We start from the raw sequence: 11,222 nt of genomic DNA on the forward strand, positions 1-11,222 counted from the left end.
ATGATCACTGACGTTACTTCACTACTCTGCCACCACCACTCCCTGAATTCAAGCTGTGTTAATCTCACTGATCTTTATCTCCTCACTTCAAAACAAAAAAAGGACCAAAAAATCCTGTTTGGGTCTAAGAGTTCAACAGAATCTCTTGACCTGAATCCTAATGAGGAGTTTCAGTACACAGGGATGAAACGGCTCGGCTCCGCCACCTGTTTGCATGCGCTTCCCCTATAGGAGTCTGAGGGTGAGCCAGAGTTCTCCATTTGTGTCAGGCTTCTAGCTTTTAAACAGATGCTAGGCCCGCTGCAGCCAAACCAGCATCGCTTTTAGTGTTGACCCATGTGGTAATTCTATTTAGCTTCTTACAGACCCCATTAAATTCACCCGAGTGTCTTGAGCCAAATATATCAAGCAATTTGAGTTTATATGGAGTCGACTTTAGTGAGTCACTAAGTTTTACCAGCGTGCACAGGTTGGTTTGGAGAAATCCTTCAGGAGATATATTTTGAGGATGATTTAAAACTCAGGGGAGTTTTGACTTGCCCGGCTCCCACAGGAGATGTGTTTAAGTGTTTGAGTTATATTGTTAGACACTCGCGTGGGAAAGCCTTCAAACATGTGTTCCTTAAGAATGAAAACAGTGTAAGCACTCACACCGTCCACTCCCTCCGCTTCTGACAGTAACAGAGTGACAGATACGTTTCAACCACGGTGGAGAATTATAGAAGTAGTAGGCGGGTTCCAGAGGAAGAAATTACTCAAATGTGTTGATTGTCCATGTGCAATGTAGCAGAACAATCCAATAAACTCATCTGCAGTCCCTCCTAATCACATATTATCCTCCTACACAGACAACAACAACAAAAAAGCCCATTTCCCTCTGCTCATGGTTTGGTGCAATGGTTTTATAATGGCTTACAAGCTGAAACGTCCTCTTCTATTTCATAGGAAGAAGGAAAAATAATAACACAAACATTCCTGAGGGGCTGTAATTTTCTTCCGGCGGGTAAAAGTTGTCCATTATGGTCAGGGTCAAGGAACACATGCAACCCCGTCATCAGAGGCCGCGTGGTGGACCACATCAGAACCGCCCGTCACGACCAGTGGAAAGGCCCCGTCTGTTAGCACAACACGCAGCCAATCACCAGCCAGAGGCCCCAGCGCCTCGGTACGCTTGCCCCCCCTAACCACGCCGCACTCTAATTTAAGATCGCGTATTCCATTGAAATTACAGCATACATACCCACCAATCCCTGCAATTTACAGAGAACTCAAGACAATGCTGATACAGTGGAAGTTTGCTTTGTTCGTTGCAGGTGAACAGGACACTAGCTTAAGGACAGGACAAACAAGATGTGACACAAATGTTGCATCAGGAGTCACCTTTGCGACACATTACACAATTCTTTTAACGATAAAAAACATAAAAAACAAACAAACATAAAGTCTCTAAGTAACTTTGTGACAGAAGAGGATTTAATGCAATAATCACATCGTAGCTTGGTGCCAGAGAAACTGCCAGAACTATTCACGCATCAACAAACGCATGTCAGAATCAATCACTGTTTTGCTAATTTCTCTTTTATATTAATGACAGTACAATAAAAACACATCCAGGTCTGAGCGCCTGCTGGTGTAACTGTCAATCAGGGAGAAAAGTGTCTTCACGGTGGGTGATGGTGGTGCAAGAGTGAACTTATTATTTTATCTGTGTGTGTTGGCTCGTGTGGGAAGCTTTTGGCTGCATCGCCGCTGTCGTCCCCAGTGGAATTTTACAGGTGTTGTGGGAATGTGCAGCTCCTCCGCACAAAACAACACTTCTTCACACCGACACAGCCTCAAACTTTTATAGTTGTTGTTGGACCTGAAGTTACTCTGCATATGTTCCTCTGAGGCATTGACAGGGAAACACTGTCAGGATCTCACAAGAGCCGTTTGTGTGTAAAACAGCTGGAATGAGAGATGTGACAGACAGTAAAACACACACACCTCACCTGGGAATGCCTCAAAAAACACACAGCACCGCGGCACGCGGGCTATCCTGAGATATGGCGCAGCTGATGAGTCATTGTGGCAGGCTGGGAACCTGCACCGTGAAATGTGTTGTTGTGTCTTGGTCTATCAGATCAGATTATCAGATCCAGACATGGTCAGAGGCATCTGACTCAAATCTTTATTTGTCTGTTGTGCTTTTTAGTTTGTGTAAAGTGTAATTGTGAGATGTAAAATGTTTGCCACAGTTGTCTCCAAGCAGCTTTCACACACACACACACACACATATATAAAGTTGGTCCAATCCAATTTAACCATGTAACGTTGGCACAAATGCAAACCAGCCAAAGCAACTGAAAACATTGATAATTCAACTGTATGGAAAAGAAATAATGATTTTACAATAATTGGCATCAAGTCAAGTGTAGTTTGTTCATGCGTGGGAAAACGTGGTGTTGAGGAAGGGGAACCTATAGCTCGACTGGATGTGACAAAAAAATACCTCATGACAAAATGATTTATATCTCCAATTTAATGTCTCTATTGATTTTTAATATCATTTTAATATGTCAAACAAGTTCACCGGTAATGAAACTTGGCGTCCTTCCCACGTGGTTGTACACGGATGTCATGTTTACAGTTCACCAGGGATGCGGTTCACTCATTTACTCAGGTGTGTTGAAGGCACCACAATGCCACGCTATCGCACAGTAAGTGCTCTTGAATGGGAATTTGTTCATTGTCACATAAGATGGAGAGCCGAGGGGGCCTTGGCATTTGAAAAGCCCATATTTGAGGGCCTCCTCTGTGAGTGTTTACCTTCAAGGACAAATGAAGCCATTGAGCCCCTGCGAGCTGTGAATGAGCTCCTTCTGCACACATGGGCTTTTTGAATGCACATCAAAACAACCTCAGCAAACCCAGGGACACATTCCTCAGGTGTTTAATGTGAGGGCAAATAGGCAACCACTTCAATAAAATACCTTGCGGATGGAATTGCATAAGTCAGAAAAGCAAGCGCTGACCAGACCGAGGTGAAACTCCGGGAACACCAACGGTAGAAGTTTACCTGAAGACTGTTTAAATAGTGTGGGATTTATTGTGCTGACAGGTTTACGGCGGAGATACATGCAACTCGGTACAAAACCGTGATTGAAGGAATGCTGAGGCGGTGGTTTTTTTTCGCCAGATATCAGGTTGTTGATCGGTGTCACCGCCGCGCAGTAGCAGTCATTCATCAAATTTTTGTGAAATATATGGAGGGAGAAGAAGAAAAACCCTCGGCCGCATGTCTATTTTTACATGTCGTCTTTCTGAGGTCGAAAAGACAATAACAAGCTGAGCCCTGCGAAGGCCATCCTATTTTAATTATATTGTACCAAAGCTCCCCCGCCCCATCTCCCTCCCCCTCTCCGCAACCCCTTCCCTTCACAAACACACAAAAAGGCATCGCGTTACACACTAACATCCCCGCACCATGTAATTATACAATCGGCAGAAAACATTTATTTTTAGGGTCCGTAAATGTTTGACTTCTGCTTGTGTGTACAAGGCTGGGAGAACAGTCAGGGGTATTTCACTATAAAAAATTTTAACAACCCGGACTTCATTGTCCAGTTCGGGGATTTTATGATCTGTAGGCGTTTTTTTTCATCGAGTTGAAAGCGTTTCCAGTTCCACCAAGAAAATCCAAGAAAAGACTTGGAGCACACAGTGTTCTCATAGAGCAGGTGTAGCTAGTTAAAGCGAATTTAGTGACGGCACAATGGCTGCATTTTCAACGCAACGCGGCGTTAACCATGAAGCTGTGCATTAATTAGCATTAGACGCAACGTAAACTGATCCGATGAGGCCTCTCAACCACACACAGTAGAATAGGTCTCACATTACATTGGCCTGTAACTCAAGTCAGATTCTCACAAAAGGAAAACACAACACGACGCCAAGTCAGATTCCTTTTCAACTTTTCTCTCTTCTGAGTCAAAACTGTGTTGTAACATCAGGATGATTGTGTCAAAATATTAAAAAAATGACCCAGGGCATATCTACTTTTATTTTTCATTTCATTTAATTTTCTAAATGGCAATTTCTTGACATGTTTATTGTGGGGAAACATTTTTCTTCCATTTTAATGGAGTATTGGCCAGAAAGTGAGTTTTTAGAGCCAGAGCTCTCGGGCTGGTGAATTAATCTTTGAGTTAATGGGATGCAGTTGACAACTTGATCAAAGTTATAAAGATATAATGTATTATGGACATTTTGTGCTTTGGCAAAAGTAAAATTATCCTCTGTGGGAGTAACTCTCACATTCTTCTGACATGAGTGTGGTGAGTATAATAGCGACAGTGTAGTTTGTCCCTCCTATAATAGACACTACCTATGAAGGAGGGCCGGGTCATTATTATTTTAGAACAGCAGATCATGCACATGACTCTGTCACTGTTTTCAGTGACTCACATGAACACACATGTCGTTGCCTCTTTCTCACTGTAAAAATGATCAAGGTTTTTTCAATTCCTGCATGAAAATTATGAGTAAACTTCAAAATACGTTTTTTTCAACCGATAAAGTTGCGTTACACAAATTGTTTAATGATCATTTATTGTTTGAACTTCATACTCTGAATTAAAACAATTTACTACGTTACATTATCCATGAAAACTTCACTTTCAGTGGTCAAACACACTTCTTCATCATTTCCAATCTTAATTATTTAAAGATAATTATCAATATCCGTGTCAATTTCCTTTTCTGTTCAAAAATATTTTTTCAAACAACTTCCCCAATTCATAGCTTTTATATCCTTTCAATACACTTTTGGCAACTGACCGATTACACAAGCCTAAAAGCTAATATATAACATCTTATAGGATATATAGACAATCTGTATTTTCTTTATATTCAACCAATCCAAATTTTACAAACTGAATCCTGAACAATAGAGTTCAGCTTTTAAAATCACAACTCTGCCAAAGTCCATGTGTTTAAAATAATTTAAGGATCAACTGCAACAACCGACACCAAACAGAAAAGTAAAATAGAATAAACATGTGAGCATTGCTTTGTGTGCCACTTAAGGTGCTATGGATTTGTAAAACATTATGAAGACGAAAAGACTTGCTTATATTCAGTGATTTCCATTTCTGTCTGGCGATTGTGATTCAGACGGATTATCAGATTATAAATACGCTGCAGGTTTGCACTGAACGCTTGTGACAGAACTCTTTCTCGTGAGTAACCGTGAGAGTTGGAGTTATTCAGGTTATCATCGGTATCGCTACTAGCAAAAGGAACAAGACGGCACATGGTTCATCTTATTATTTATTACTCATCCTAAATTCAGCTGAGAGGTATTTTAATTTGAAACACTAGAAAGAATAAGAAGAGATAATTGCTGATGCAGCAGCAATACGCTGTGACTTGTCTCGCTAACGTTCACTGTCCATCACAGCCGAGGGCAGACATGTTTTTACTGCTCCCCTGACTTCACTGCTCATTGTTCGACCAGACCGCTGCACCAGTGTCAGAGCGAGCGGCACGTTTCATGTGTGAAGTTCAGGGCTGCAGCCAGTCCGCACCTCGCTTGTGGTTTCCAAGCTGCTCGATGACCCAAAGCGAACTGTTTGCAAAAAGTTAAGTCCTTATCTTGGCCTCAGAATAAACAAAGCATTTGCTATAGAAGTTACTGAATCTGGTGATGTGCCAGTGTTTAATCTAATCTACAGCAGGAGGAGTGTGATTTGAGCCAAGTTGTTTTATAACACAGAAATGATCTGTGGGTCTCCTTATAAGGTTTATCTTATCTAACAGTGCCCATACAATTCAAAGAAATTGACTGGAATAGATTCAAGTTACGTTTTCATCCAAGTTTTATCTCCACCAAGTTAAATCTTAGTATGTGCAGTTCACAAATTATCTAGCAAATAAAAATGCTGGAAACATTTTTATTCCCTATAAAAATGGGCAGATTTCTGCTCGTAATGATTTACAGTCTATTCATTTTAGAGGGAAAAATCCAGAGTGCTGTTGCTTAATCTTCCTGCAGCGAGAGTTACAGTAAAAAAAACGTACGCCAGAGCCCCGTCTTTGCCAAATTCTGTTATCTCTGCTGAATGTACTTTAATGGGGGACAATAGGCGGCACACCCATGCTTGTGGTTACAGTGACTCACACTCAGAAATCAAGCTGCTGGCAACACAATACGAAGTTTTCACACTCGTTGCTTCTCACACGATAAATTATACACAAGCATCCAGAGTATTCCACAGATCCACAGGACTTTGTGAATGATTTGCTGCATCATGTTAATTAAAACTCACCTTTTATGTTGGGGTGGCAGGAAATCCTCACATCATGAAAAAAAATAATTTCTTGAGTAATTTTGCATTTTAACACCACACATGTTTTTGCTTTTCATACCACATCATTTCTCTCCACAACATTAACAGGAAATGTGAAATATCCTTAAAAATAGCGTGCATCTAATTCATTTCAGCAATTTCCAGACATTTTGGACATTTCCTGGAGTTTTCATCCACGTGTGAAGAGCGCAGCAGGAGATTGTCCAGTTCAGGTGTGATGCAACGCTACCAAGCGAACCAATCACAGCTCTTCTTCTGTGTCATGTCAACGTGTTGTGACATTTTTTGGGGGAGGTGCACGTCAGGGCTTACTGTGCGTTTCCTGAGCTTTTTCCATCTGACATCTTACTCAGGCGCTGGCAGGAAAAGTTCCAGAAAACATCTGCAGAAACTGAATCGGATATTTGCATTCTCGTGTGCAGCCCCTCTGGATATTTACATGGAAATCCAGAACATGTCTGAAAGCACCTAACCGTTCATTTTCAATCACAAACATGTTCTTTCTGTTCGGGCACAAGTACGTTCTCTCTTTTTCGCCTTGTGTGTCTGTTTTGCCGTCCCCTCCGTTGTGTTTCATATGTGGGTTTGTATGTGTGTGTATGTGTGTGTGTGCGTGTCTGCAGGGTGTGGCTCTGTCTCATGTCACCTGCACATCTGATCCCAATCGGCTCATCAACTCAGACTCAGCAGGATTTAAAGAGCTGCTCGTCACACATTGACTCAAGCGACTCAGCTTCGGGCCAATCCTCTGCTCGGTGAAATCTGGTCTCGTTTCTGAACGTTGGTTTTCACCTGAGCCTCACGTCCACCCTCGCCAACCACTGCCGCCAACCTGTCCACCTACATGTACCTAGCTAAGATCCTGCACCCACAATGCCAAGCCTCAACCGCTGCTCCTGGTTCTTTAACCCGTTCAGTCCCACTCTCTACCCGCTCACCGGTTCATCTGCCCGTCCCACTCCTCAGCTGACCCTACTTCTCTTTAACTTTGCTTCTGCTGCTTTGTTAAAACTTGAATTCAAACGATTTCCAGGTAACATGATACCACACCTGGATTTGTTTTGGTCTAACCACTTTTGACATACGATATCCACTTGTAAAAATTTAATTATTTTAAAACATTTTCTTTTTTCTTACAGTTGCATGCACGAACTCACAGCACTTCCCTTTCCCCTCAGGGACATGTTCTCGGATGAATATGACGCATGATACACAACATTTACCTTATTTTCGAGCAAACATTGTTTTTGCTTTGAACTTATCACACGCATGAATCAACACGCCAACCCTCTGGTGTCATGTGTCATCTGCTGAGTTTCAACCAAAAATAAGGGACGAGACACGAAACCAATTCTGAAAATCAGCCTTTAACATCCCTTTACTACCTGTATAATGTTTGATTGGCAGGTTTGATTGATTACTGTTGTGTCCTCGCTGCTTCATTTGAGTTTTCTTTCTGGGCTGTTGATTCCTTCATGCAACCAAAGATCCTCAGGCAGTTTTTTTTTCCCCTTTCAAGGTCAAAAGACCAAAGGTGATCCGCCTTCTGGCTTTGGAAGGACCTGCCCCTCCACCTGGACAAGTTAACTCCCCAGTTTTACTCGTACGCTGTTTTTCAGACATAAACTCTGGAAAATGTTTGGACAACTGGGTTCAGACGTTCTCCAGTTTTCACCTTTCACATATGAAGAGTGCAGCAGGAGGTTGTTTGAGTCAGACTCGTTCACGACAGGACGCGTCTGTGTAGAGCATCATCATAAGCTCTCGAATATCGTTGTGTTTCCAAATTGACACTGTCGGCATCTTTTATGTTTACGACTCTTACGACATAACTCGCTCAGACTTCTTCTGAGTTTTTACCAGCAACTGACTCTGACTTCATTGTTGGATCATTTCAGGAGAATATTATAGAATTCGGTGCTAAATCCAGAGTTTCGATGTCTGAAAGCATCTATTCAGTATCATAAACTCCAAACCTCTTCCTCATTGGCTGTTTTATTGTTGTTCATCCAGTTAAGGAACGCAGGTTGCGTACACTAAAGTGGTTAGAGTGTTAATCACAGCTAATCAAAGGAAGCCGCTGCTGGGAGAGTCAAGCCAAATCGAGCTCGTCATCATTTTCGGATTGTAGATCATCGAGAGACAAGAAATCAATCCTACGTGACAAGAGATTCTCCTCCTGAAAACCCTTTACTCAGGTAGAAGCGTTTATGTACAGTAAACACTGCGTATCCACAGATCCCAGCATCTCTTTCTCCGGGTGTTTGTGAAACCTTCAGCTCTGTTTCATTCTGCCCTAATGTGTTTTTTTTCTAACACAACAAATGAGATCTGCCTCTATTGTCATTCTTGATTAGTCTGGAGACAGAGGGACCTCAGGGCTACGGCTTCATTACCTGCTCTGTGTTTGGTGTTGTTAGAAGGGGGGGGTGGGGGTTACTTGGGCCAAGATGCTATCAGATGACGGACTATTTACCTCCATTGGTGTTTTCTGTAATTAAAGAGTTTGCGTTACTAAAAGCTGCGACCACTAATCACCTCGGCTACTGTTGTCCTCCGGTGGCCTTTCATGGTCTCGTGCACTCGATGTCTTCTTCAGCCAAAAAACCCTCATTCAGATATGAGACCCTCATTTTATACAAATCTCTGCTGCTAATTACAAGATGAAGCAGCCGTCCGAATCTAATGTGTTTGGAATAATGTGGCGTCTTTGAAATATGACACTGCTGCACGAAATCTGCAGCCGACGGGAACATGGAGCCAAACAGAAGCCACCGAGGAGCCTCGGCTGCTGAGCTTATCTGCAGCACATCTCCAGGGCTGCTTAAAAAGTCTGCAATTATGGGTTGTCACAAAGAAAGAGATGAGTTAAGCTGCGACAGCACAGGCTTCTTTTAAAGGTTGCAATTTACGTGGAGCCCTTCACCCCTTTAAAAGTCATTAACAATCATTTCTTGTTCTTTATTTTCTCTATGAGATTTAATGAAGGGATAATCTCTCTGTCTTCTAATGTAAACACAATCCAATAATCATGACTGCAAACAAATAAGTGTCAGAATTACCTGGTTTTTAGTGAGAACCAGAAAGAGAAAAAAAAGTTCAGTCTTTAAACCGAAGCAATAATGTGAAATTGTGTCTTTACATAATTTTTGGCCGTGTCCCCCAACCCTGTCAACTACCACCAGACAAAAAATGAATCAACAACTGTGTTCCTGTCAACTCAAATGACTCTCCAAACCTCCGACCTTCCAAGTTTAATTGAAATATGAGTCAGCATCATTATGTTGAACTACTTTTTCCATTGTCATCTTGGATTAGAAGCATAAAACGTCAAAGGAGCTTTTCATTGAGAAGCTTAGAACATCAAGAAACACGAGCTCCATCGCGCTGCGGGGACAATAAAATCTGCGTCAGCGACGGATTTTGTGTTTACAAGAGTGAGCCGTGTGATGTCATTTCCTCTGGGCCGAGCTGCGGAAGATTAAAGGTGCTTCTCATGTGCTTCCTCTGAAGAAGCTCCCATGTTCTCCTTCTAATTTACCCTCCTCTCATTTGCTTTGTGCACAGATTGGCGTCTTTGAAGTAAACGGAGAAGCTCTGCGTAAGATGTAGATGTGTGTGTGTGTGTGTGTGTGTGTGTGTGTGTGTGCTCTGGTTTTGTGCATGCAAATGTCTCAGCACTGGTGTGATACTACAAAATATAAGAGTTCAACAAAAGGTAGGTTTCCTGTCGTCCTCATTCCCATGTAACATAATGCGAGCGGACAATAGACGCAGCATCGTCCACCGTCATTATCCGCAGAGATTCCCTGTGAGCTTCAGTTACATGAGCCCGGCACACATCCCTCCAGTGACTCCGCTGAGGAGCGAACCTTGGTTTTATCTGCATGACCGTCAGTATAAGGTTGCATATGAAGGCTTGTGTTTCCAAATGCTGCCGCATACATGTATGTTTTTTTATTTCCATGTTTGGGAAAACTATTTTCTCACTAAACTATTTTCTCACAAAAATATAGAGACGACATTTCAGAAGGATTTATGATATTCATCACACACTCAAATTATACGGCAAGTCATTTTAAAACCACTCTTTCATTCCCTGGGTGAGTCTCTTTTGTCTTAAGTGGCTTTAGAGAAATTCAAAATGTCTTGACAAAATAAATAATGAAACTAGGCGCAAGTTTCACAAATAAACAAAGTATAAAATGTGAATATCACTAACGAGCAAAACTTCAGTTTCTTCTCTTTCTCCCCCTTCTTCGTATTATCTCGTTTGACTTCTGAGAGAGTCTGTGATCCGTTGCTGGACGTTAAAGGTTAACTGATCTGATAGCAGCTGTGTTGAGTAAAACAAAGGTTTTGAGATGAGTGTGAGAGCGAAGTTAAAAACACAGACCCACAGAGAGAGAGAGGCTTGATATTCAGGTTTGATTACTCTGCCTTCTTCTGTCTTGAATGTGGATTTACTGTTTCAGTAAGTTTGACTTTAGTGTGTTAACATGTGTGTTTATCAGTAATTAGTGTTTGTTGAGTTTTTGCATCTGCCACGTTGCTGCTGTATTCTAATGTAAATTTCAAATTTTTTTCAACTTGTTCCAAAAAACACTTTTTAATGTTTATCTTCCTCCAGCGACTGATCTTAATCTCTCTGGTATCACATGCTACACTATTTGATGTGTTATGTCTTCTTCAATATCTATTTTGGATTGTGATTGTTGATGTGTTGTACTTGGTCCCAGCTTGAGACGGTCATTAATCCACATTCTTCTGTCCTGTCGGGGAGTTTTCTGTGGCCCGCTGGACTCTCATTCCACAGGTCAACAGGACCTCACAGGAGCTGTAGGCCCACCGGTGCCCACACAGCCGATTCTC

The sequence above is a fragment of the Paralichthys olivaceus genome, chromosome 16, assembly GCF_024713975.1.
Source record: "Paralichthys olivaceus isolate ysfri-2021 chromosome 16, ASM2471397v2, whole genome shotgun sequence".
Classification (NCBI taxonomy): domain Eukaryota; kingdom Metazoa; phylum Chordata; class Actinopteri; order Pleuronectiformes; family Paralichthyidae; genus Paralichthys; species Paralichthys olivaceus.